At 37.9% G+C, this 25,118-nt stretch overlaps 1 protein-coding gene across 1 annotated transcript in view; it reads right to left on the reverse strand.

Moving 5' to 3' along the window:
- The window catches only part of COG5 (component of oligomeric golgi complex 5), a 187,734-nt gene that overhangs the window by 123,479 nt on the left and 39,137 nt on the right, over positions 1-25,118 (reverse strand). The gene's annotated exons all lie outside the window — the stretch shown is intronic.

Here is a 25,118-nt window from a genome sequence, read left to right on the forward strand (position 1 = left end):
AATAAAATTGAGAAAACATACAGACTCATTGTGTACTCATATGATGGTATCATAATTTTTATTACAGTTCCTCTAATTCTAAATAATATTTAGTCTGACAACAGATTTTTCTCAAGCCTCACAAAGCGTAATTTGTGGAATTCACTGCTGATCGTTATGATTCATTTCAAGATCAGAAAAGAAACAGATTTTTTTCTAAAACTAGCATTACCATTGTTTAATTTAAACATCTTTTCCTGCAGGGGGAAAAAAAAGAATTAAAAAATTCAGGGGAAAACCAATTTCTCAACAGTACATACTGGACTTTCTTACAGGAACCCAATCCTGAAATAAAGAAATTATTACACTGCTTCACAATTAAGATTCACATTTTTCCAACATCCCGAAAGTGTACTTTGCCAAACAAAAAGAAAATAATAAAAAGTGATAATAACTATTCAGCAGAATAATTAATAAGAATAATAACTTCAGCAGAAAATTAAACAGAGATTATCAATGGTCTTCAAAAGTAACAGTATTGATACACTTATGACCACTTATCACTGAAACACTGGAAATCAAGAAGCAGCAACAGCAGAGAGTCTTGACTGGAAACATGACAACATCTGCAATTCCAGTATGTAAAACTCATTACTGTCAAACACATCTCGCTGGGAGAACCCTGCTCACAGAGTAGTGTGTTATCTCTGGAACTGGGTAAAATGATCGTCAACAGATCCTGAGAGACAAGCTGCTGGGTCAGCCGCAGTCTCGGCTATCAGCTTCCATGACTCGATTCGCCCTCAGGTTAGCCAAGCCCCTCTTCCAACACAGGGTACTGAGCCCGAAGCACGGACAACTCGGAAAGCAGAAGCTCCATGGAGCCATAATTTATGGTTTAGCAATATTATGAGCAACGGTACTGTTAAATTTGACAATCCTCAACTCCTGTTTCGTTTCTACTAACCATAAAATCACTTCTTGAACCCATGGAAACATTTAGCAATCACCGCTTTCCATGACAACCAAAAAGCACATTGCATGGAGCAGCGACTTTATGCTGTGAACCTGCCACCCGACAGTTTCATTCAATGCTTTTTCATGCTTGTAATGGAAAAGATTGACTGGTCTTTAGGCCTCTCTGCTTTTCCCACAGCATTCATGATTTTCTACACTGCCATCATACTTCCCCCTCAGTCATTTTAAACACACTTAAAGGGGGTGGCCACTGACTGCTGACTGACCTCTCCACCCTCACCCTACCACAGCAGCGTTTGCCATGTATTTCTCCGCTGGATAATCTTGGGAGTAGCAAGTCATGGATCTATCAAATGCTGCCTGACTACTTCTCTGACACAAGAATCTCGACAAAGAGTTACCGACAGTTGGCAAGCACGCTCACTAACCACACCAGTGCTAGCGCGGTGCCCAGCCTGACCCCACCCCTCAGGTTTCTAGTGACCCAGAAACAATCAGTGAGGGAAATGTTAAAAATCTTAAATTCAGAAGTACGTAACTCAGAAACACATGTGAAGCCTCCCAGTTGTGTGGCTGGAGATGGCCAGAATGCAAAGAGTAATAATAGTTGCTCTAGGATATTGGCTCCTCCAATACAGCTTTCAATAAAGCAGACGGAGCCACCAGTAACCAACCAGTCTCAGGAAGAAGGTCTGCCTGACTTCCCAAGAGAAGCAGCTATGCTGAGTAACTACTCAACATATGCAATGCCCTTAAGAAAAGGAAGATTTGCATTTTGGTTTTGAAGATACTGGTGTACTGACATAGCACTGGATTGCTGAAATGGTAAGAAAGTGGCAAAGAGAAAGCACCAGGAGAGCCTTAAGGTCTAACTACTCCAAAAGCACCAGCAAGACACAGTAGCACACTGGGGCTCAACACTGGCCGATCATTCTTACTACAGAAAGCTTTTTCCAAGGCTTGAGAGTATGAAATACTGAGAAATTCCAGTTACTGAGCATCTTAAGTGAACACAGCTGTCTCGGTACTTGCACCACAGCAGTCCGGACATTGCGGCAGAGCGAGGAGGCAGGTGACAGCCTTTGCAGATGGAGACAGTCTAGGAACACCGTATTCTGGCTGCAGCTTACAGCAAGAGTCCTCCCACTGTGCGAACTCTATTACATTACTACTTTATATTTCTTGCTGTTTTCTGATCCAATTAAAGTCATTGCAAGTAATTAAAAAGGCAAGATTAGCTGACTGCATTTCAGGAGACATTACACAGATCATATTTGTAAATAAAATGGCTTATTAGGACTGACTGAAGTAGAGGAACCCGGCAGAGGCTCATGGTAGCGGTGCCCTCAGAGAAGCCAAGTCAGCCCTCGGTCCAGCAGCCCTTGGTCCTGCCCACGATGGCCAGCACAGCCACCAGTGGGCTGCTGGGACGGCTCTGATCGACCTCAGCTCCTTCTCTCTCCAAAGGCAAGCACTAAACAGGGAACAAGGCTGTAGGACAAGGAATCACTTCAGTACAAGTATAAAAGTTCCAGATTTAGCAGAGATTCCATTTGTTTTACACAAAGGAACTAAGAATTAAAACAGCAGCCTCTGCAAGGCATTGGCTTTTCTTTTTTTAATCCATGTTTACATGCTGTTATAAATGAGAATTCAAAATTAAATGCATTGTTTTATAAGATATTTCAGTAACTGTTTGGAAGCAGCTATTGCCTCCTATTTAAAGAAAAATGTTTTAATTATGTCATATAATGTTATGAAATAATTTAGAGAGGAAAAACAAGGAAGGTCTATCCAATTCCAAAGTACACACCTCTTCTGATTTCTGTTTTGCTACAGTTTTATATTTGTCGTGAATTGGACCAAAACCGGACTTCAAAATGTCAAACCCTCCCAGAAAGCAAAATTTCCAACTCTCACCTAACTCTTTCAAAGACTCATTTTCATCCACAAAGTTAATTATGCTTGGTCTGACTTTGGCAAGGATCATTAGGGATCAAGGCAAATTGCTGGAGTAAGGGAAAGCAGATAGGTCTTCAAAGGCTTTCTAGGTAAGACAGAGCACTCCTTAAGAGCATCAGGCTTCAATAATAAAATTTTGTATTTGATAGCAGGAAATAGGAAAATAATTTCATTGGCTCATTTAGAGAATGCTAGTTTTCCATCTTCTCATATACAACCACAACAAGTAGTGGCTTGTAAAAAGGAAAAAACAAAAAGGACGGGGCGGGGGTGCAAATAATCACTCAGAGTTTATACATCATAACAAATGACAGAAAAGTTTCGTATGTAGCCTGTTGCAGGAGTAAAGTAAGCTGAACACAATTCCATTTTTAGAAATACAATGACACGAAAAAAATGAAATTGAGTATCAAAGGCCCCACAGCAAGTAAGAGAGGGACGCCTGTCTGGACTCACTGATGGAATCATGTTAAGTTAATAAAATGCATAAACCATCAGAAGTACATTTCTGAGAGGACAAATACCAGAAAAAGAAACAAACATCCCATGGTCTGATAAAGCAGAGCATTTCAGAATACTTCTATCCATGCTTCACATTTTTGAGGACACATATTTTGTGAGTGTAAGGACTGTTTGTACGTATGTTCTTCATTTTACCTGTAGTCTCCAAGTAACCACTCAAGCTGCTGTGAGTCTCAGCCTCCCTTACCCTCTGTCCCAAGTAAAGCCAGAAAATCTGGTGTAGAGTCAGGAAAGAGAAAGCAGAAGATGGGAAGATGGAGAGAGGGACCTAACCACTCTTCCTTTCCCTGGAAAACAACAGAGAACGCAAACATCAGCAGCAACAGTATCAAGAGTTCAAAAAATGAGTCAGCTCTCAAGAAACCATGGCATAGTTCTAACTGTTTTAACACAACATTGGTATGTATATTTTAATCTGTTTCTATATTTCTGAACTTCTAGAGAACACTTGCTTTGCATTCCCAAGGTTTTCAGAAGTCCTGAGAACTAAATGGAATCTTTAAAGTTCAGATTCTCAAACATTATCTTGATAGTAGGATCTAAAAATTTGGAAATATACATAAGTAGCATGAAATTTTCTGTCTTACACTGCCACAAGCTAGCAATGCAGTTGTGGAGGCATAGTACTGCCTTTCCCTTTCCCAGAGAACATGTAGCAGCTGGGCCAGATCTTCAAAGGAATTTTCCGGTAAAAAAAAAAGGGCACAGTGTCAGAAGTCTGGGCCTGATAACAAAGGAAGCTATAGCATCCCCACTCGCAAGTGATACACTTTATGGAGAAAGGTTAAGAAGCTGTTTTTCAGCTACACTTCTCTCACTGCCTCCCCGTGAAAGTGATCGCTTTGCTGGCTCCCCTCCAGCAAGGGGTTGAGAGGGATCAGACAATTCACAGTGAGAACTGCGTGGAGACCCTGCAGGCGCAGGTAAGAGAAAGCATCCTAATGGGAAAAAAAAAGGCTGCAGATCAGAAATTTCTTTTGTCTTCCATAAGGGAAAACATACTGGAGACATTGCAAGGGCTTGACAATTACTGGACACTGGAGGTATAATAAGTTACAGGGTTCTCCCACCCCTTTTCACACAGTGTGGACAGGAAAAAAAGATCCCAAAATCTATATACACATTTTAGCAAGACTCCAGCAAATCACAAATCCAAAAAACTTCCAAACCTCCCTTGTTAGCTGGATTTTGCTTTGCAAATGTGTTAGAAATTGATAACTACCTGACTCATCTCCACCACAAAAGAGTTATTTCATGGTGTATTATTAGTCACCTGTTATCATCAGTGTCCTTTGAACCCATTTTGAGACTACAGAGCACAACATAAATCTGCCACAGCTTTTTGGCATCTCCTGCCAAGTACTTGCTCATACTTGGCAAAATTATGCAGACTATTAACCTTACACAAATTTTAAGAGGCTGGGTCTTCCCAAAGAACATGCAGGGGGCAGATCTTCGCAGTTCGTAATAGCAGTGACCAGGACCAAAACAGGTAAGGAAGAACCATTAAAACCCTCAGCTGAATTCAGGCATAGCAGTGCTGTGCAATTGCTGTACAAGGAAATGAACTGAAACAAAGTCCATGAAGAACAAAAGGGTGCTGCGACACCTTAATAATGCTAGAAAACGTCTCTTGGAAGGACAGCCATAAACCTGATGTCTCTGCCTCATCACATCTGAGTACTTACAGCAAAGTGAAAGCACAGCTTCATTTTGGATTCAGAAATAAATTTATCAGGCAATCCCAAATATTTTCAGTATGAAACAGCATACCAACCCTGACAAACATTTTCTTTATCTTCAGCACAAGGTTCCTAGAAGACTCAAAAGTAGTTATCATAAGATTTATACCAAGTCAAATATTAATGTAAATATTTCTAAAAACTCTTAGCGTCTGGTTTCATTTTAATTATTTTATAGACTTGCTTAATATGTTATTGCTTAATATGCTTAAAATGTTTTGACTAGTTCAGTCAATGTTGAACAAAGAAAAAAAGAGTGCAAATGACTTAAGAAAACTGTTCTTCATCTGGAAACAGTTTTCCAACACACACTGATAGGTTTTCTGCCCATCTGTTAAACCAGACCCATCAAATTGTTTTTAGGACAAAAATGGGGGATAGGCAAAAAGACTCACAGTATTCATTATGACTCATCCAGCATTTTTTGCTAGCTTTGCTTACTAAGTGTAACATAGTTGATGCTATGTTCTATTCTTTATTAAAAGAATTGTATTAAATCCAGCTCTACAGTACAAATTTTTCCTAGTGCAGCATCATGGTGACGAAATGAAAGGTCCACAGTATTCTTCCACAAGCAAAAAGCCTAAGTGTACAAAAGTGCTTCTGCTGGTGTAGTTTATCCCATTTTATTCAGGAGCTAACGTTGCACCACTACACATACGCTGAAAGAATTCTCTGGAAGAGCCATACCAGCAAAACTTTTCTAGTGTAGATCAGACCTAAGCTACCCGGGCACCTCAGCATCGCAAGAGCACCAACAGGGCTCTGTAAGAGGCATCTACTTTGATTCCCAGCCCGCCCCGGAGCACAAACCGCCAGGCAGACAGCAGGCTGAGAACTCCAAATGATGCTGTCACGCAGCAGCGCATGGGCTGCTGCTCACCAAGAGTCTATTCTAAGCAAACTCATCTTCAGCACTGTTCACACTGCGATCAAATTGTTCTGCTGTTAATTAGTATTTCCCCAGTTTTCAGAGTAAAAATAAAAAATTAAATGTAACTAAAACAAACTACTGGACAATGCCTGACATTTTGAAATAGAGATACTGAGTCTGTGCAACTTTCTCAAGCAGGTCAGATCATTTAACCTGCAACACTTGGCTGCAGACAGGAGCCAAGCCAGTAGATAAGCTATTTTTATCGTAATGGCAGCTAACAGTACAGATATCCAGTAAATGAACCCGGTATGTTAAAAACAATGTCACAGCAAGTGAAAATAATTCAAAACCAATTCAAACTGCTCCCTTTAATGACTGTATAGGTCTCATAAAATGAAAGCACATTAAATAAGTAGAAAAGATCAATATGACCAAGAGGCACCTGCATATTGATCAAGGAACAAAACCAAAGAGAATTATGTCTGATGCTTCGCCCTAACTTGCTGCTTCTGCTCACACCATGGGGCTCATCTCTACGACCCCCTTCCACCGCAACCTAGCGACTGTACAAACTGCAACTCTCTTTCGTTCTTCTCCCACCCCGTTATTTTTTAAAGTAGCATTAATACTTACATGAGATGTATTACACTTCTACTATTTTATGAAATTAAGACACAATTATAAATTCAAAAAGTAACAATAGATGCTTGGTGGATGGATGAAGAACAGAATTTTAAGTCAGCTTCTGACAGACGGGATATTTGGTGCTGCAAAAAAAGCTAATGAAGAATTATGTAAAAGTTTTAAAAATACGTTACAAGGAAAATCACAATAAAAATTAGAGGTGTTCAGAAAAAAAAAAATTGTAACAAAACTTTGTCAACATACTAGGTACACAAAAGACTTCCTGCTCAAAGATTAAAATAGTTGGAAGGCTTAAGGAGTCTGAAGATTTTTGGATGGAATAAAATCTACAAAAGAAGACAATGAAGATGAAACTATTCTTTTTCAAGGAAAAGCTGCTCTGCCACTGACTCTATCATTCTAGCTGCTCAGGCTTTTGGTTTTTTTTTCATTTTATCTTTTATTTGATTTTTTTTTGTCTTAAAATGTATTAAAAGGCCTACAGAATTCAATAGCGTTAATATATTTAAGCTTTATCAGACTTGTAATCTTATTTTAAAAAAATCAAATTAGTTTATTACCTTTTATTGAACCCTTTCCATTTGTAGTTGCAGAAATAAAGTGACAAAGGGTGACAAAAGGATCCTGCAAGCTTTGTTAGCAAAACGTCCGTGTTCAATGCTCATCTCAGAGTCTATACAAAATTCATGACTTAATTTTCTCATCCACATTTAGAAATCTCTCTTTTACTTGTTATGGCCCATACCAATAGTCAAAATTTATTCTGTCAAAGGCAAATGTTAAATTGACCCAGGTTATGAGTCATTCCATTTACCCTTCCGGAGTCGTGCCATAAGGTCAGCTTTCTCCCACACCCCTGGAATTTACTGAGTGTTCAGAGACCTCCAGGGGAGAAGGGGAACAGTAATGATTCAGACACTTACCATACTATAGTTTTTAAGAAGGGGAAGATACTGAGATCTGGTACCAGACCCAAGTCTCTTGTGATTCAGTTTCACATCAGTTTATGCTACCAATCTAAATTCCAGGCACCACGGCCCCCTCCCTTCCACATCTCCCAGTCATGTTGTCTCCTCCCCTCCTCTGCACCCACACAAGCATTCTGCCGAAAATGACCCCACTAGCTTTCAGCTAGATCCGTCCCTTGCATCAGCGCCTCCGGACACACACGTGCATGAGCACCTATGCAAGGAACAAGTACCTGTACATAGCAGAGAGGCAAGGAGAAAAGAATCAGAGGAGAAAAATTTATATCAATTAACCAGACATTAAAGCCAATCTTTAATCCACCATGTGTATGAAGCTCTACATTAAAGCAATAAAACACAGAATTCCATAAAATTTTGGTTCCTACTGGCATTAAGTTTCCACCATCTTACTCAGCAATTACTGTATCTATTCAGACTTTAATTTACTCAATAACTAATTACACATACATACAACATACAAATAAGCTAACGCATAAATTAGTTCTGGCAAAACTACCCCAAAAATTTCAAAGGTGAAGTGCAAATTCTGAAGAGAACAGAGTTGAGCAAAGTAACTTAGGAAGACAAAGGGGCAGATCACCTGGTATTGAAACAAATACCTTCAGTAAGGATAAACTCTCTGTGGGAAAAGTAAAGAAGCTTTTAAAATGGCAATTAGACAAATCCAGATTATTCAGATAATACTTATTATCAGCCTTTTTCAAGTGTTCAATCACTGCCCTTCACAAAAGTAGCTTAGATGGTTCCTATGTATATTCATAGTGGATCCTATGTATATTCATAGTAATTTACATATCTAGTTCAGCTATTTGCTCGTGTTTTGGGGGAAGCAGGATTTATTACTTGGCAAAGGAGAGGGATAATGTTATACTGCCTTACAAACCAGTGAAGAGCAGAAGTCACTGACCCCTGGAGCGCTCCCAGTCTGTGGATCGATGATGCTGTGCTCAGCTCTGCGCAGGCAAGCAAAGTTCTCACCAGACTGCCCAGTCCGACACGCAGCACTGCAGCTTTACTTGTCCCTGGAGGGCTACAGGTTATCAAATGATCCACATGCACAGGTCTTATTAGGATTAGGCCTCCTACATAGGTCTAGCTGCTCCTAAGAAACTATTAAATATTGTATATTGATTCAAAGCGTTGATTCGGTACATTTTAGCATGCTGGCTGAAGAGTAAAAACAAAACCCAGCAGCACTCCCTTCCCCAGGGAAGTTTGGGTTTTTTTTGACGTGTATAGCTTTACTTCCAATCCAGGTTTCTGCAAGCACATAAAAGCCTTTACTAAACAGTAAGGGCTATGCTAGGTAAATGTGAACATTACAGATAAGTATTCTGGTGAAATAATCTTCTTAAATTCTATTAAAATATATTATTCAACCAAAGAGGACTCCCTTCACCACTCCAATTACATGTAACTAACACAGGTGGCTTTTTTTCATCTTACTCCAGTATTTTATTATGGGGGTGGGAGGGGAGAGAGAGAGACTTCTTCAGAGAACAGATCAGGAGTAACACTTGTGGCCATGAAGGTGAGTGGAAAGGCAGGAGAGCATAGCACACATCAGCACATAGCAGAAAGTACGACAAGAACGTCAGGTAAATAGCAAGCACCACCACCAAGAAACTGCATGTAAAACTTCAAAAATTACCATACGCGCCCATTATAGAATAATTTTAATGAACTTGCAAAGACAGCATTTCAGACTAATTTAACCAAGGAAAACTAAATGAAATCTCTCTGAAATAAAATAGGCTATACAGATGGAAGTCTAGTACTGTGGGTTTTACCTCTGGGAGTTGCAGCCTGCACAAGACTCTATTCTTTCATTACAAATCTGTTGTGTGGGGGGCGGAGGAGGAGTAATTGTGTTACAGGGATAAAAAGAATAGCACAATTGTTGTAAGAACATCTAGTTTTCTCTACGTATTTCTAGCCATCACAATCCATCTTCAACTTCATATCTATTTTTCCTCATTACCTTACCCTATACTGCGTTGGTAAAGAGTATTTTCATGCTGAGTGGAAGCACTCTGTAAAGAAAAGCCCCTGAACAGGACATCGCTAATTCACGAGTGAAGATCATTACGCAGTCTTCATTTTAAGAGAACACAGAAAAACAAAGCAATCTGATCAAGCTCCATCAGGAGAGAGAGGAGGACTGGCAGGAACAGCAGCTGTGCTCTAGCCTAGATTGGATTCGTGTTGGCAGAACTGTGAAATAAAGCCCGCAACATATTGTGCCTTTATCAATCCTCCTTCTCCAATAAAAGACATCCCAGGAATTTAGTGCTTATGTTTTGCCTTTCATAGGCTATTTAACTTAGGAGGGTTTGTATACAACTAAATTTATAAAATTCCAAGAGGCATTTATTTAGATGTGGTGCTCCTTCGAACGGTGCCATCTAACACATACACTAATATAGCCTCATTCATCTGAGTATCTCTAAGTGCTTCATAAACACCAACTGAACAGATGCCATGAATCTGAAAAACATTACTGCCTGAAAATTTTCTGCTATTTGACTTTGTTACAATAATAGGTTTCATTATAAAGTAGAAAGGTCAGTGCAAGGGGAAAAGTCTAACATAAACTACACAATTATCAGCATTTTGTATGTATCAATTTTAATAATATGTTTTTCAGTCAATTATGCAAGAGTCAAGTTCCTCCCTTGCCACGAAAAAAGCCTAAAAACTAATTAAAAAGACCCAACAGTACCTTAAAAGGGAATTTAAAAGACATTTATGAGATGCATACCAAAACCTAAAATTCAGACAAATACAGAGGTATATGTAAAACACAGATGTAAAAAAAAAAAAAAAAAAAAAAAATCCCTTTTCTTTTAAAATAAATTTGAAAATGAACATTGAGGATTACATTGTATAGAAATTTATGCACATTTTGTACCCTGGTCAAATTAAAATTTCTTAAGTGGTTTTGTTTTATTACATTGAGCCTCTCATTTCCGGGCATAGAACACAAGAAAGGGAAGGAAAAACAAAAAGGGCAGACAGAGAAATGTGTAGGAAGATCTCAAAGTACACAAATATAGTGTTTTTCTTTGTGTTCCCATGTAGAAAGTACAAAAGTAGGTCACCTGTTATGTATTAAACCACAGCGATAAAAACCAACTTCTTCTCTTTTGACTACCTTGGGAAGAACCTTTTTGAGCAGAAGATTACATAATACATGGTGCAACTACCTCAACCTGCTTTAAATAAACACTTCGACATTTGTGAATCCAATGATCCAAAACTTTCACAGCTCAGACTTTCAAACCTGAAAATGGGGCTAGAAACAGAAGCTCAAGCCCAGAAACTTCAGGAGTTTGATGACTTGTTATTTACTGAGCAAGAATTCAGAGAACTTCCCTAGGAATGGAGTTGCTGCACTCGTGCCTTTCACTTATCCAGGGAAACTGAGCGGCATAATTATTTGCCTTCTACAGGTATGTACACCGCTTCATTTTTCCATCTACTCTCTTTCTGCATCAACCTTATAACCCTGATTTCTGTGCTGCTATAGCACAGCAGACTATTACTTTATAAAGAAAGCTTCAGATCAAAAAGAAAAAAAGAAAAAAAAGTGTCATTCACTGCAATTCACAGGCAGGTGAAAGAGCTGCAGCGTAACGTTCCAAGGCAGAATTGCCTTTTCTTTGTGCTCTGCCTGTATCTACACAAGCTTCCAATTTATTTAATCCATCCATGAATGAAGGGAAAAAGGATTTGTCCAAGCAGAAATACAGTTATAATAAACATGAAGTAGAAACTGTAAGACATCTTTGCCTATTGGACTCCCTTCGAGACTGAAAATAAACTTCTCCATACTTAAAAATGCTCTAATTGGTTCAAAATCCAGCCTGATGTGCTCATCCTGAGAACCAGCTCACCCTACGCATAACTCAACGCATAACTGTTGTAATTGGAATGCAAGTGTGGCATAACAGTATGACAGGAACTTTAAATATATAAAGAAAAACCTACCATCCATAGATCAGATTTATTCACAGGTTTACACTTGCCAATAAGAGATCTGTAATACTTAGTATTTTACTAGAAAGCCAACACTGTGCTTTATGTTTCACCAGAGAGAGATGTGTGTGCTTTGGTAATACGGGTAGGAGCAGTGTTTCATATATGCACAATGGTAGAATTACAGTTTTGTCTCTTATGTTACCATGCTCTACTACAAAAGCAATTTTTTTTTATAATAAGCATCAGCTTAAGGCAGACAGCAGTGAATTAATTCCAATAATTACGCGTACTAGTGCAACAATTCACATTTTTTGGTGTATCAAATATCATATCTAGATTACAAACAGGAAGGAAAGCGTGACTTCAACACAATTTCTGCACTTACGCTTATTTTAATATGAGTTTGAGTAATGAAAGCCTAAAAAGAACTAGAGAAAATATAAATTTTTAAGGTAATTTAAAATCAATGCACAATTACACAGAATGATTTACACTCAGAAGTTTCCTTCTTCAAGTACGAATAAAGTACCTCTCTGTAGGCAATGATGAAGGACAGCCTACAATTCAAATAATTTAATATTTAATAAATAACAAAAAGACATTTTCTGTGAGTTTCATGCACTGTTAATTTTTTCAAACTATTATAATTCTAAAACATCCTTTGAGTAGTCGAAGTTTCTTCCTGGCTGCCATTTTCTCCACAAAGGCAATGAGGTACCTTGAAGACTTGTATATTTTATTATTATTAAGGGAGAATTACTTAAAGACTACTTATAGGACATTCCATTGAAAACCTTGTCTTGAAATTGCAGTATTTGAGCCTACTCAAATTCTGGTTTTCACTGTAATTTTTCCTCAGGTCTTTAAAGCTATCGATACTTACAGAGCCAACCACGCTCATCTTCTAGGAAAGCACCACATTCCGATGCAATTGCTACAGCGCTTTCTCATTATATTTAAAAAAGCACATTGATGCACGAAGCTTAAAGTGAAATCATTTTTCCTACTGCTTTTCATTCATCATGCAAGGCTGCAGTTTGTAAAATTGCTCAAAAACTATAGAGACTGTATTTTTTAATAACTTTTAGTAGATAGCACTTGCCTACAGTTCCCATCTTTAGATCATACACCTTGTTTGGCTACTGTTTTAAGTATTTTTATAAAGGGAAGAAGTTGAACACTGAGTAACTTGTCCAAGTAACAAGTTTATATTTAAACCAAAGTTAAAACCCAAGTCCTGTGAACTGCACTACAACAGAAGCATCATTCTTTGTCTCTTAAATACAGCCTTGGGATTTGGTCCAATGCTTCATCCATTCCCAGCTGATTAATTATTTTTCTCCCAGGTTTTTTTCCTTTGACTTATTTCTATCCATGAGTATGTAACTCTCCAGTTAAGTTGGTTAAAGTCTTCCAAAGTGGGAAAGGTGAAGAAAAGAACTTTCTTACATCTTCAACTATATAATTTTTTTAAACTTTAAGAGCCCGTTTGCTTACACAAATTAAAATCCCAAATCATAATAACCCCACTTTATTTGAAATGAAAGTTTCACATTAAAATATAAGAGAAGATAGGAATACTATTCATTCATTTGTACAAAAATCTAAATTTCAGTAGAGATTGATTCTAGTACTGTAAATAGATCTGTCTGTCTTTCCTCCTTCCCAGCCCCTACACAGATAATGATCCTTCTTCTGATACACTTCAGTGCAAGAAATGCCAAAAGAACAACTTCGGCAATTGGAAGGGGGAGAGGGTTAAAAAAATGAACTCCATTGTGAAAAAAATAATATCAGGGTCAAAATGTCCATTCAAACCATGGCTCGCACTGATTTTTCCATTGCCATTGCAGCAGGCTCATCTTGGTGAAAAGCTCGTTTTGGAAAGCCTCTAAATTCAAATTCAGCATTCTTCCTTGGTACCTTTTTGGAAGTAGGATTCCACCTTGGAGAATGCATTATTAGATGTTGTAACAAATGGTAGCAGGGAAGTGGGTTTGGGGTTCTTCTCCAGTTCATTACATAAAGGCGGGTAATGGTACAAACTCAGAGCACTAATGTAGTTCCTGTGCTGTCCATCTCATGCACACTAGCCAGAAGATTAAGGGCTCTGGCTTTTTACCTTCCTCTAGCACCAGCTAGCGTAGCCCGTTTTCCCATGTCTCTCGATGCACTGATGTATGTATAGCTTCTGGTTCAGATAGGGGGCTTTGCTAGTCTCAAAAATGCTCTACTGCCTTCCTCCCACATGCCACACCTCTGCAGAGACTGCATTTGGTCTTCAGGTTCTTCAAGAAACATTTTACATTAGGGTTCACCAATTTAAAAAGAGCCTAGCAGCAAAAGTAGTGCAACTGCTAAAACTTGCTGAAGAATCCAAAATGATCAGAATCTATTTCAAAATACTGCAAGCAGAACTACTTGCAGACTTTTTCATTGAATAGAATAGTCTTCTCCTTGTTAATATTTGTCTGACAGTAGGATATCTGCCTCTTTTTTGAGCTTGTTTTTTCTTTCCCTAAATTTATAATGAGATTTCCCTTAATGAAGTTATACTGGAGTGTTAAACATTCATTTGTCACCAGAAAAGGATTTTCATGAGCACAGAAAAAGATTTATTTATCCATTCATTCTTGGATGTTGGAAGACCAGGATCAAGATTTCTGTGAAGCAATTAGAAGCATGAAAGAGTTTACTGTTTGTAATTACTTGTAATGTCAACTCTGATAGAAAAATCTGAAGGATATATGCTAATTCTTGTTCAGCGGGCACTTAAGAGGAGCGACAAAGCAACTCAAGTGAGACAATTCACTGTTGTCACATAAAAACTTTGTAACTGCATTTCCATTCCAGTCTGCAGAGATATTAGAAAGTTTTAGCCACAGTTAAAGACCAGGAAAGGGAAAAAAAAAAAAGGGTTACACATCAATTTCTCAGGCTAAGGTGGTTGAAAGGCCACAGCACAAGACCAACTGATTAAATAACAACTGTTTTTAGAGAAACAATTACACTGTTTCTGTTGCCAGAAAGACTGTAATTCATATCACTTCTAGAGAATTAATGTCAATTGTATAACCATGATGTACTCTTTATATACCTATACACATATGTATACATATCCATATGTATACAAAATATAACTATGGCATATGTATCACAGTTGTAAGAGTTCTAGAATGACTACTTTGTACGCAGCTTTGTACACAGCTGAACAAGACAGGCCCAGGGTGAGCACTGCTTGTCGGGGGCAGTGATGACAGCAGAGTTTTAACTGGGTGGAGCAACCACAGATTTCTTCAATCACAGCCTTGTTCCAGCTGAGTCAGCACCCCGAATCCCCAGGTTCGGTACAGGATCTGGAACAGTGCTGAGAAGGCCTTGGGACATGGACACAGCAGGTATTTGGAGCAACTCTGCATTTATTGGCAAAATTGAACAGCAAAGAGTATTGCAGTTAAAATTATTTGGATACTATTTTATCTTCCCAGAAGTGTAACAGAATTTCCTCATTACAAGTTCAAGTATCATTCAAATACCAAAACAAATAAATAAATTACTAACTCAGTAGGAAGGCAAAAGTCAAAAGGCAGATGAAGAAACAAATATATTTTCCTGTCTGGAGGGCAGAGCAGTAGCTGCCTGGCTGCTCTCTTGAGCCTCAGTCGAAGACCAGGTTGGCTCAGTCTGTGACCTGTTCACAGTGTCAGACTGCTTGGTATCTAGCAAGCACTTGCTAGATAACAGTAATCAATGGAGATGAGAAGCTACACATTAATCTGTGAATGTGTAATATTTGTCAAAAGAGAAACCAGCATCTTGCATTATTTTGCAGGTGCTAGAATTATTTTAAAATAACAAATAAAAGCCCAAGCTATAAAATTCAGCTAAATTCACATTTATCTCTAACTGCTACTATTATTCCACTGTGTCAGTAACCAATAATGCTATCCCAGAGTAGAATATTGCTGCCAATTTTACAAGCAAGCAATAAAAAATAGTTTTTGCCAGAATTAAAACTGCATTTCTTTCCATTTATTTATTCATTCAACAGATGCATTAACCAAGACTCTGCACAAGAACAGAATATTACATTATATCATCTGGATGTGTTTCTAAAAAGAATCTAAAAAATTAAAAAGATTAATGATTTGGTGAATTCATGTATTCAGCATCTACGACTACCAGCTCTCAGCGATCTTAAAAAGTACTTTGAAAATATAGATGCTTTCAGGCAAGCACAGAAAGAGAAAATAAACTTTGCATCGTAATCACAGATTTAAACAAAGATTTAAAATTACAGATTAGCAATTTTATGTGGACTCTCTACAGTCCACAGTTCTCTCTGCAGCTGCTAGTCTATGAAATTTTTGGGATCAATTCCACTTCCATTCTCATTTCTTTCTGTTGTGGATGTGCAAATATACTCAAGGCAATTTTGTGCCCAGCTGATCACAGGATGCTATCCAGCAAACTGCCATACATGGCAGTCGTATCCAAAGGAATTACATTGTGGTACCAGAGTAAAGAAATATTGACATTGCTGAAGTGTTTTTTTTTAACCCAAAAACCTAAAGCAAGGTTTATAGGTCAAGCTCTTAGCAGTTTCCTACAAAAGTGACTGTGAAACTCAACATTCTCTGTCCACTTACAGCAAAAGATCATTAAGAAAACATGGAAAACGAATATAAATAATTCTGAAGAGCAGCTCAGTCAACCTTGTAGCAATTCTCACAATTTTCCCGTCCTTGCATCTGACTCCTTTAGTTCTCATCAAATATTCATTCTACCAACTCCATGCCTGGCTCATCCTAAATGCACGTACCTTTTCTCCTTCCTTCTGCCACGTCACACACACTCATCAGATCCAGGTTATGTTGGGAAGGATAAGAAAAGGAGAAATGCACCAAAATACAAGGCTCCTAATATATAAGTGAAAAGTTTTTCCAGTATGGCACAACTCAAAGTACCATATATAAAAGCACTGTATTCAGTTTGCTGTATTGGTAATATTGGTTTGTGTAAATGTTAGGTCCTATATCATTACAGTTTTTGTTTAGCGAGTATCTTTACACTTAATTTAATTTCCCAGCTGATGTTAGAAGCAATGGCTCCTAGATGTTAAAATTCAGGTGAAATAGTCTCCAAACGTGAGTCTGTATTTTTGACCTGTGTTTAATAATCTTCTATGCATGCTGCAAGACCTGTTTCCTTAGAGATGGGAGGGCAGGTTGTTGTTTAATTTTGAAAAGCTGGATGATGAAGTAGAGTTCTATAGTGTTTCATCGATACATTATTTTAAATCTCATTAATTATTTGCATGTTCTGGGGGTTTGTTTTGCTCCCCCCTCTTCCAATGCAGCTGAGGGCTTAAAGCAATTTAGACAGAAGTAAGGTTAGTGCAAGAAATAATTTATATTCTGACTTTGCCAATACATTACTTCACTCTAGGAAAAAAAAAAAAAATGAATGTCCTGAGAGAAAGATTTAGATATATGAACTATTTTTTTCACTCAAACCTCAATTTGCTCATTATTACTTCAAAGCATTGCCTTGGCTTAACTTTCTTTGTCAAGTCTAGTTAGACATTAAAAATCTGTGCTTAAAGACCTGCAAAGATAAAGAATATGGAAAATTTATATAGTCCCTGCATTTTTCAGGAAGAAATTGGTCTTGTATTCTAGAGACTGGATAGATTAATGAAATACAGACAGACTTTCCAGATCTGCCCTAGGCTTCTAGCATGTAGCCAAACTGTTTTTCTACAAAACTGAACGATGTGAAGAGAAACCATGAAGCAGATACAGGATGCTCATGTATTGTGGTCATGCACATCACACAAGCAGCTAAAATCCTTAGCTGAAGTGTTAACCCACACTATCTCTAACTGCCCATTTAAATTTGCTCTAGATTAAGAGTACTGAATACAAACTAAAATTCCTGTGACTAGTATCAACCTCTGTTGCCCCAAAGTACACTGTAATAGCTGCTTTGCCTACAAGCTTCAAAATTACTGAGAGTGGCTTTTATACTCTCACAGTCTGTATGAAGTACCTGTAATATTGATCAAGGTATGCATTTAACCGACAATCCAAAAAGCCATATAGTCCTTGCATACAGATGTACTCAAACACCACTGGAAAATTCTTATTGAAGTATTCTATCCTATACCAAAGTATTTATTGATTATTGTGATAATGCCAGCTTAAATATTTTGCAGTGGGAATGTTAAACAGGGTAATGGCAAGAACCCAATGAACAGGTAGATGCCCAGAATTTTTTGATAATGGTGAACAAAATAAGTTTCTGAAGAATATATGAAAAATTTGCAGGGAAAAAAAGTTACCCTGGAGGGAACAGGAGGGGCTGGGTGAGTTTTTCTTTCTCCTTCAAGAGCAAGACAGCAGGAAAGGTATTACAACATAAAACATCATTAAAGAAGAACATTTCCAACGTAACCACCAGCAGGCTTAAAATAGTAACTACTTTCAATGGGCAGGCTCTCCTTTCCTTCCATTCTTTCCTCACATTAAAACTGATTTGCTTGATTAATAAGAGAAATAATGTTCTCCTCCATATTGAGCTGTCTCTCAGGGAGAGTCCTTTCTCACTGTGCACCCCATCTTCTGTGGAAAGAATGAGGGCTGGAAAAGACCTTTACTTGTATCAGAACTGCAATTTCTCTTTTGGAAAGATGGCATAGTAACGGGCAGAGCCAGTATGTAATAACTCACATGGCTTTCCTGCTGATAGGTTGTAGCAGTTGCTATATTCTGTTTTCCACATTTCCTCCAGGAGCTCCTAACCGTAGGTATCGATTTGCAGAGTTGCTAGCCTCGTGATATTGAATCTTCTCACTTTGAAAGGTACCGGAAATAATGCAAATAACATTTTTCCTCTTTCTCTCTCCAACTACGCTTTACAGCTTCTTCCACTGCAGCTCATTCTACCTATACATTTTAATTTATTAGGCAGATCATCAGTGAAGGCTGCTGAAGAATTTTACAAGATTTTTCTCCATAACATGTATTTGCTTATCATCTATTAGTGTAATAAAAATGTCTCCACCAACCACTTTCAATTTCTCAAGATTGTATTAGCAAAACAAAACCTAGGTTTCAAGCCTAACAACTGCAAAGCTACTTCCAGGCATCAACCATACACAAAGCAAAACAGCATTCCCTTCCTCAGACATACCGCTGACTATTGCTCTCAGCCTTCCCCCAAAAAAAACAGCAAATGAAAGCATTTTTCATACAAGCTCTGGTTTGCTTCAGCACTACAATAAGTGATTTCAAATACAACAATTATGTAGTGAGGTTAAAAATACTTCAGAAGATGAAAAAAAACCCCTGTAACTGTAGTTTAGGCACAAAAATCCCTGATATTTGAAAGCTTCATAGATAAAATTAGTTCTTCATATGCACACATACCCATTCTTTTTTAACACAGTTCAGGTACTTATTTTAGACTCTAGAGTTACAATATGTATGTTTTTAAAAATCCAGAAAAATATCAAGGGTATCATATTTTTATTTCATTTATCTTCTTACGAAAGTGAGATACATTTTTCAACAATCAATAAAAAAATTAAACTATATTACAAATACAAATTATGGAAACTACTGCACCCAAGCAACAGAGGAAGAAGAAAATAAACTGAAGATTATACCAACACAAATCTAAATTTAGATCAACACGCACATCAATCAAATGAATACTCTTTTTAGCAGAGTAAATGGTGAAGCCAGCACACTGCACTAGCTTTGTTCAATTTCCTTACTATTATGCATTTATCGTTATAGCTTAATACTTTTAAACTTCTCTCACATGTCTTTTTATGGCACTACATAAACAGATTTTCTATCAGTTTCCTTGAACAACCTTGTAAAAATAATAGCTCAAGAACTAAGGTGGCAAAGAGGGGAAGACAGAGTACCTAATCATTTAAGAAGTCGGACAAGAAAACACACAGTACTGCATCTCATATTTCAGACTCTGAGAATTTAACGTGAGGAATATCACCCCCATCAGACGGAAGTGAATGGCTTCCTACATGTGAACTGAACAGAGGGGCCCGACAGATGGTTTTAACAACTCACAGCAGTCACGGGCAGCTGGGAGCGGGCATCCAGCTACTGCCCAGAGGTTGTATCTTCTTGTCTGAAGAAGGCCAAGGATGCTCCTGTCACTGCAGGTATACAGAAACATGCAGAGTTACTGTGTCTGGTCCCTGACCTTTCATTTTTCAGGTAGTAAGCCCACCGGATCCTTTTCACGTGCTTTTTGTAGTGCTTCCAAACCAAATGAGCCAAGGGGCTGATTGCAATGTACAAACTCACCCTGCTAGTAACCCTTACGCTGTGGGTGATCTTAACAAATTAAAGGGACACAGCTTATGTTGTGATACCTATTCATCTTGTGTTCACTCTACTCACGAGGCAATTAAGATCATAAGACTTTTTTCTCTTTATTTCAGCTAGAAGAATGCTTGCTACTAGGCACACCATGTGAACACTTGGTCTTAATTAAGAGAAAATCGTATTGCTTTCCTATTTTTAAACAACTACTGGAAACAAAGCCATTGAATAAGCAACTCTAGAGAAAATCTTCCAGTTTTCTTGTTCTGTTTTAAACTAGCAATTCCACTTAAAGGATATGAAGGTGTATAACAAAACTCCAGCATCAGGGATCATAATAGGGCAGCCAGTGCTGCTCCTGCCGCTGCCTGTCCCACATACTTTGCCAGCACACCTTCCACAGCATACAGTATATCTGATGGAGAATCCTGAATCAAATCCTGAAGTTTAAACCCTGCATGATAAATTCAGCTACCTCTGAATCCAATTCACTGTAACAAGCCAGGCAGAAAGCTTACTGAAATGTTTATGTTGATGCTGCTCTGCCATGCACATAGCACTGCACTGTCATCAGCTAGGACTGGGAGATGCTAGGCAATGCAGCAACCCAGGCAGCAAGGAATAACACTGAAAACGTCTTCCAAGATAGAAAATATTTTTATGAAAGTAAGGTTAGCAATCGCCTGGGACTTCAAACCACGAAGCAATATTTCCTCATTCTACAGCCACAGAGTTTCAGCACTCCAGCATCAGCACTCTTCAGCAATCACGCTCAACTGCTTTCCAAGTTACAGAGTCAACGTTCTTGCAGGCACGCTTTCACAAGCTTAAACAATGCGAGCAGGTGGCTTTTTTTCTCTGTATGTTTGAAGCAACACAAAAGACAGGATGTCAGAACTCCAAAAACCTTTCCATAATAATGAAAACCCTCACTAAAATTCAGTAGCAATTGCCAACTTAGAACTAAGAATATTTTATAAAAGCAGAAATCTCTCAAATTCTCTGAGTATTCAAAGTACAATTTTAATGAAGGAAAAACTAAATTCACAGCAATATTGCAATTTTAGATGAAAAATGAAAAATTTATCTTGAAACTTACAGTTACTATTTAAAATGTTGCCAATAATTACGACAAGACACAGCACCATTCATTGTGAATGTTTATACCAGAGGACAAACCACTTCCATGGATAAAATCTGGAGTAAGACTGATGTTATTCAAATTACTATTAAATTACTATAAATTCCTTCCTGAGGATAACTGTTATTCCTTTTTTTTTTTTTTTTTACTAAAATGCTTAATTAAATGTGCAATAATATGCCAGGACCATGATTTCGCTACATCACTAAACCAAATTTACTATTATGATATGAAAAGGACACCTTCTCTATATAAGAGCGATAACCATCACTGGTTCTGTAATTCTTCTTTGGTGTCTCCTCATTGTGCAAAACTAAAACAAGACAGAGTTTCAGTATTAATTGCTAAAGGGCATTCTGTAACTTACATATTTCCTCATGAGTACAGGAACTTCCAGTGCTGAAAAGGCCAACAGTTGAACTAACATGGAATACTACTAAACAAATGACCTGTGCCTAATAATTACACAAAACCAAATGAATCTTCAAAGACATTCTTATTTCGTACCATAAGTAGGTAATTTTTCTGTACTCAAACTGCTATGCTAACATTAACTCTGCATCTTAAAAATGAAAACGTATTCATTATAGATAAAAACTATATAAAAATATAAAATACATAGATTATAATATATGTACAGTTTATATATATTTTATATCTATTTAAAAATACTTGTCTTTGTGTTGCTTCCAAAAGTGTACATCTTTGCAAACACAGGAGGAAGCACAATGAAATTATATATAACTAAGCAGGAAAATCTAAATTGTTTTAAATCTATGGAGGTAATTCTAAAATGGAGAAACTGAGATCAACAACGTCCCACATGTAGGAAAGTTTTCTAGCAAGGGAAAAACAGAAATTAGGAATAAAAAAAAAACCCAAAACCCAACCTAAATAAGTCATTATAAAAATAATAAAACAAAGCAAGCCGTATGGCAATCAACAACCAGGGAGAAAAGAAAATAAACATTACGGATAGTTGAATTTTCCACTGAATAGAAAATTAATTTTGTGGATGTCAGTCTTTACTACAGAAAAGCAGTAAGTTTTAGAAACATTCTCGATAGATTAAAGAAATGAGAATAAAGTATTTGTGTCAAAAGAAAGACTGCATTACCATCAGAGTCAGAATGGTATTTACATACAAATTCCAGCAGAGTTTTTGTCATCTATTCAGCATACCACTCTTAAACAATAATAAAGCCCTTTACAACTAGAACTCGTGCTGGACGGGAGTCAGATTTACAGCTTCTCAAGATAAAAGCATGCTGCAGCATGATCCAGGCCAGCAAGCCGTAATTTCGGTATCGGGTAAAACAGAACACCTTGACAAATCCAGCATAACAAGGGCATGTCAGTACAACTCTCGAACCCGAACTGCTATCATCCACGGTTTAGTTTTTCTTGATACTATAAAAGCCACTGAATGTTCAACAACATTCCAACAAAGTTATTTGCAATAGACTACTGAGGAAACTAAGATGCAACGAGATAAGAAACACATTTCAGATATGAATCACAAGCTGCTAGAACAGATACAAACAATAAACTATCTAGAAGAGCTACACTACAATTGTGCATCATGCTGCCCACTGTAGATGAAGTACAAAGCAAAGGAGGATCTATCCAGCTGGAATTGTGCACGGGTACCACATGAATAATGCTGGAGAACAATCCCAGCCCAAGACATCCAAAATCACCCAATAATCATTTTCAAAAGTGACTGAAGTTCTAAAGAGATTCCGTGTCACTGAAAAAATTGTATGAGTTCAGAGCCCAACTCTCTTGCAAATATGAGAACAGACGACATTTTTAGACCCAGAAGCAGTAAAATTCTAAATAGCCACTAAATGAGCTGCAAGATTCAAACTAGGAAACAAGACGTGCAGCCCAAAGAAAGAAACAGGAAGCGCTGCTGAAGCATTCAGGGGAGATATCATAGAAACTGAAAAAAAATAATAATGCAGAGGACAAAGGAAGCAAGTGAACACAGTTTCCCAACTGTGCCAATAAAGATCTTCCCGAGGTGTCTATTCCACGACACCTGGATGTTAAGACAGTCTGTGGTACGTTTATGTAAAGTTAAACCCTAAAGCACATTAAAAGAATGCTAAAGCTCCGAAATCAAGGGCTCTGATAGAAAACATCAGAACTGAGTACTTCATTTGGTCCTGCTAGACCTCGTGAACCGAAGGAGTCTTTTTAACAAAGTAAGCTTCTTTAAAAACCTGCAGTGCAAGAAGCTGCATTCGGGGTGACCTTACCAAGTCATCTTGACACCTAGATTTACCAAGTCTAGACCTCCAGATCTACAAATGACCCACCACCATTTCGGAATGCAGTAAAAGATGCTAGGACATCACTTCTTGTGTGTAGAAAGTAAGACAATAGATAAAAGATGGAAGACCAAGAAATACACTACAATTTCCAAATTTTTGTACTTCCTGCTCTCAGCTAAACAGAAAAACATACTCTAACAGACAGTTATGTCTCCTGAGTTCAACGTAAAAGTACCACAGAGATGTACACTATGGCAATTGCGGTTACCTCTGCCGCTGTGCACCGAGCGTCTCTTGACACGCACATGCCTCTGGTCCCTTCCGCTCCACCCTGCTTCCAGCTCCTGCCTCTCTACACTGGCTATCTCCCCACATCAGACCCAGCAGCCTCAACCCTTCACAGCTCTACTCTGTGCACTCTGGCTCTCCCTCTCCCCTTGTGCTGCCATTCTCAGTTCTAAGACTCTTCACCATCAATCTCCAGGTTTAAGACTCCTGATGTTTCCTGGTATTTCTGCCCTCTCATTACCCTTCCACTCCACTTTTCACTCCCCTAAAACTCGACATACCAGTCAAATTCTTTCTTTTCCATTCTGTACTGATATAGAAACAGGTATAAGCACAGCACATTCTTCTGTCTATGCTGGGTGTCTGCACATGGCTCTTTTTGCCCACTCTTCCCTATCTACCCTTTCAGGATGATGTCATCTGTTCACACCATCTTAACTAGCATCTGCACAGCAATGGCTTGTAAGCATGTCTATCCATCCACCTACTCCCGATTGCCTCCATATGGTACTGCTGCTTCTCCTGATTTTCTCTGCAGAAAACTTAGGCTTGGTATGTTCACAACTCAGCTCCTTATCATTTCTCTCACTTTTTGCAGATAAAACTTTTGCCATCATCACCTCCTGTAATATAGGAAGTCTTTTGTGACCCCTTTGCCTGTGTCTGAACCATATATCCACGCTATATCCAAAATCCCGTTACAATCTTCCTCCATGTATGCATCTTTTTCTTTCTAACAGTACAGCTCATCCAATATCTCCATCTTTGTTCAGGCACAGACTGAAGAATAAGAAAGGGAGATGGAGATTCATCTGTTTAAATTTAGACAGGCTTCCCTACTTATCCTAAGTCATACTGAAAGTGAAGCAAGTAAATCTCTTTAATATATCAGTATTTATGCTTTCATTTCAGGAACCCTCTTTATCACGTCACCCTTAAGAGTTAGGCTGGTATCACCAGTTTCAAGCTCTTGCAAGGCAAACGATAGAGACAGCTCAAAGAGCTCCATCAGTTGCTACCCAGCATAGCCAGCTGGTACCTACTGATCTTTGCTTAAAGCGTCTTTATTTAGGTATTCTCTGAACCTAAAAGAGCATGGAATAGGAAGCACATTAGATGTATATGTAGCCATTTTAAAAAACAAATAAAGTATCCTTTATCTAAAGATAAATAATATATTGGATGGCTGTCTGAGAGAAAAAGTAAAGAGAAGAAACGCAGACATCTGAGTTAGACAATTATATTTTATAATTGCATTAACAACTTAAAACCAGAAGACTCCATCAAAATTTGACCAAAACTGCCATCTTAATATAGCTGCTTATGTAAGAAGTAGGCTTTAACATTTAGTACTTTAACAAACTTTTAAGAAAAGAAA

The sequence above is a fragment of the Chlamydotis macqueenii genome, chromosome 1 (assembly GCF_036417535.1).
Source record: "Chlamydotis macqueenii isolate bChlMac1 chromosome 1, bChlMac1.mat, whole genome shotgun sequence".
NCBI classification, from domain to species: domain Eukaryota; kingdom Metazoa; phylum Chordata; class Aves; order Otidiformes; family Otididae; genus Chlamydotis; species Chlamydotis macqueenii.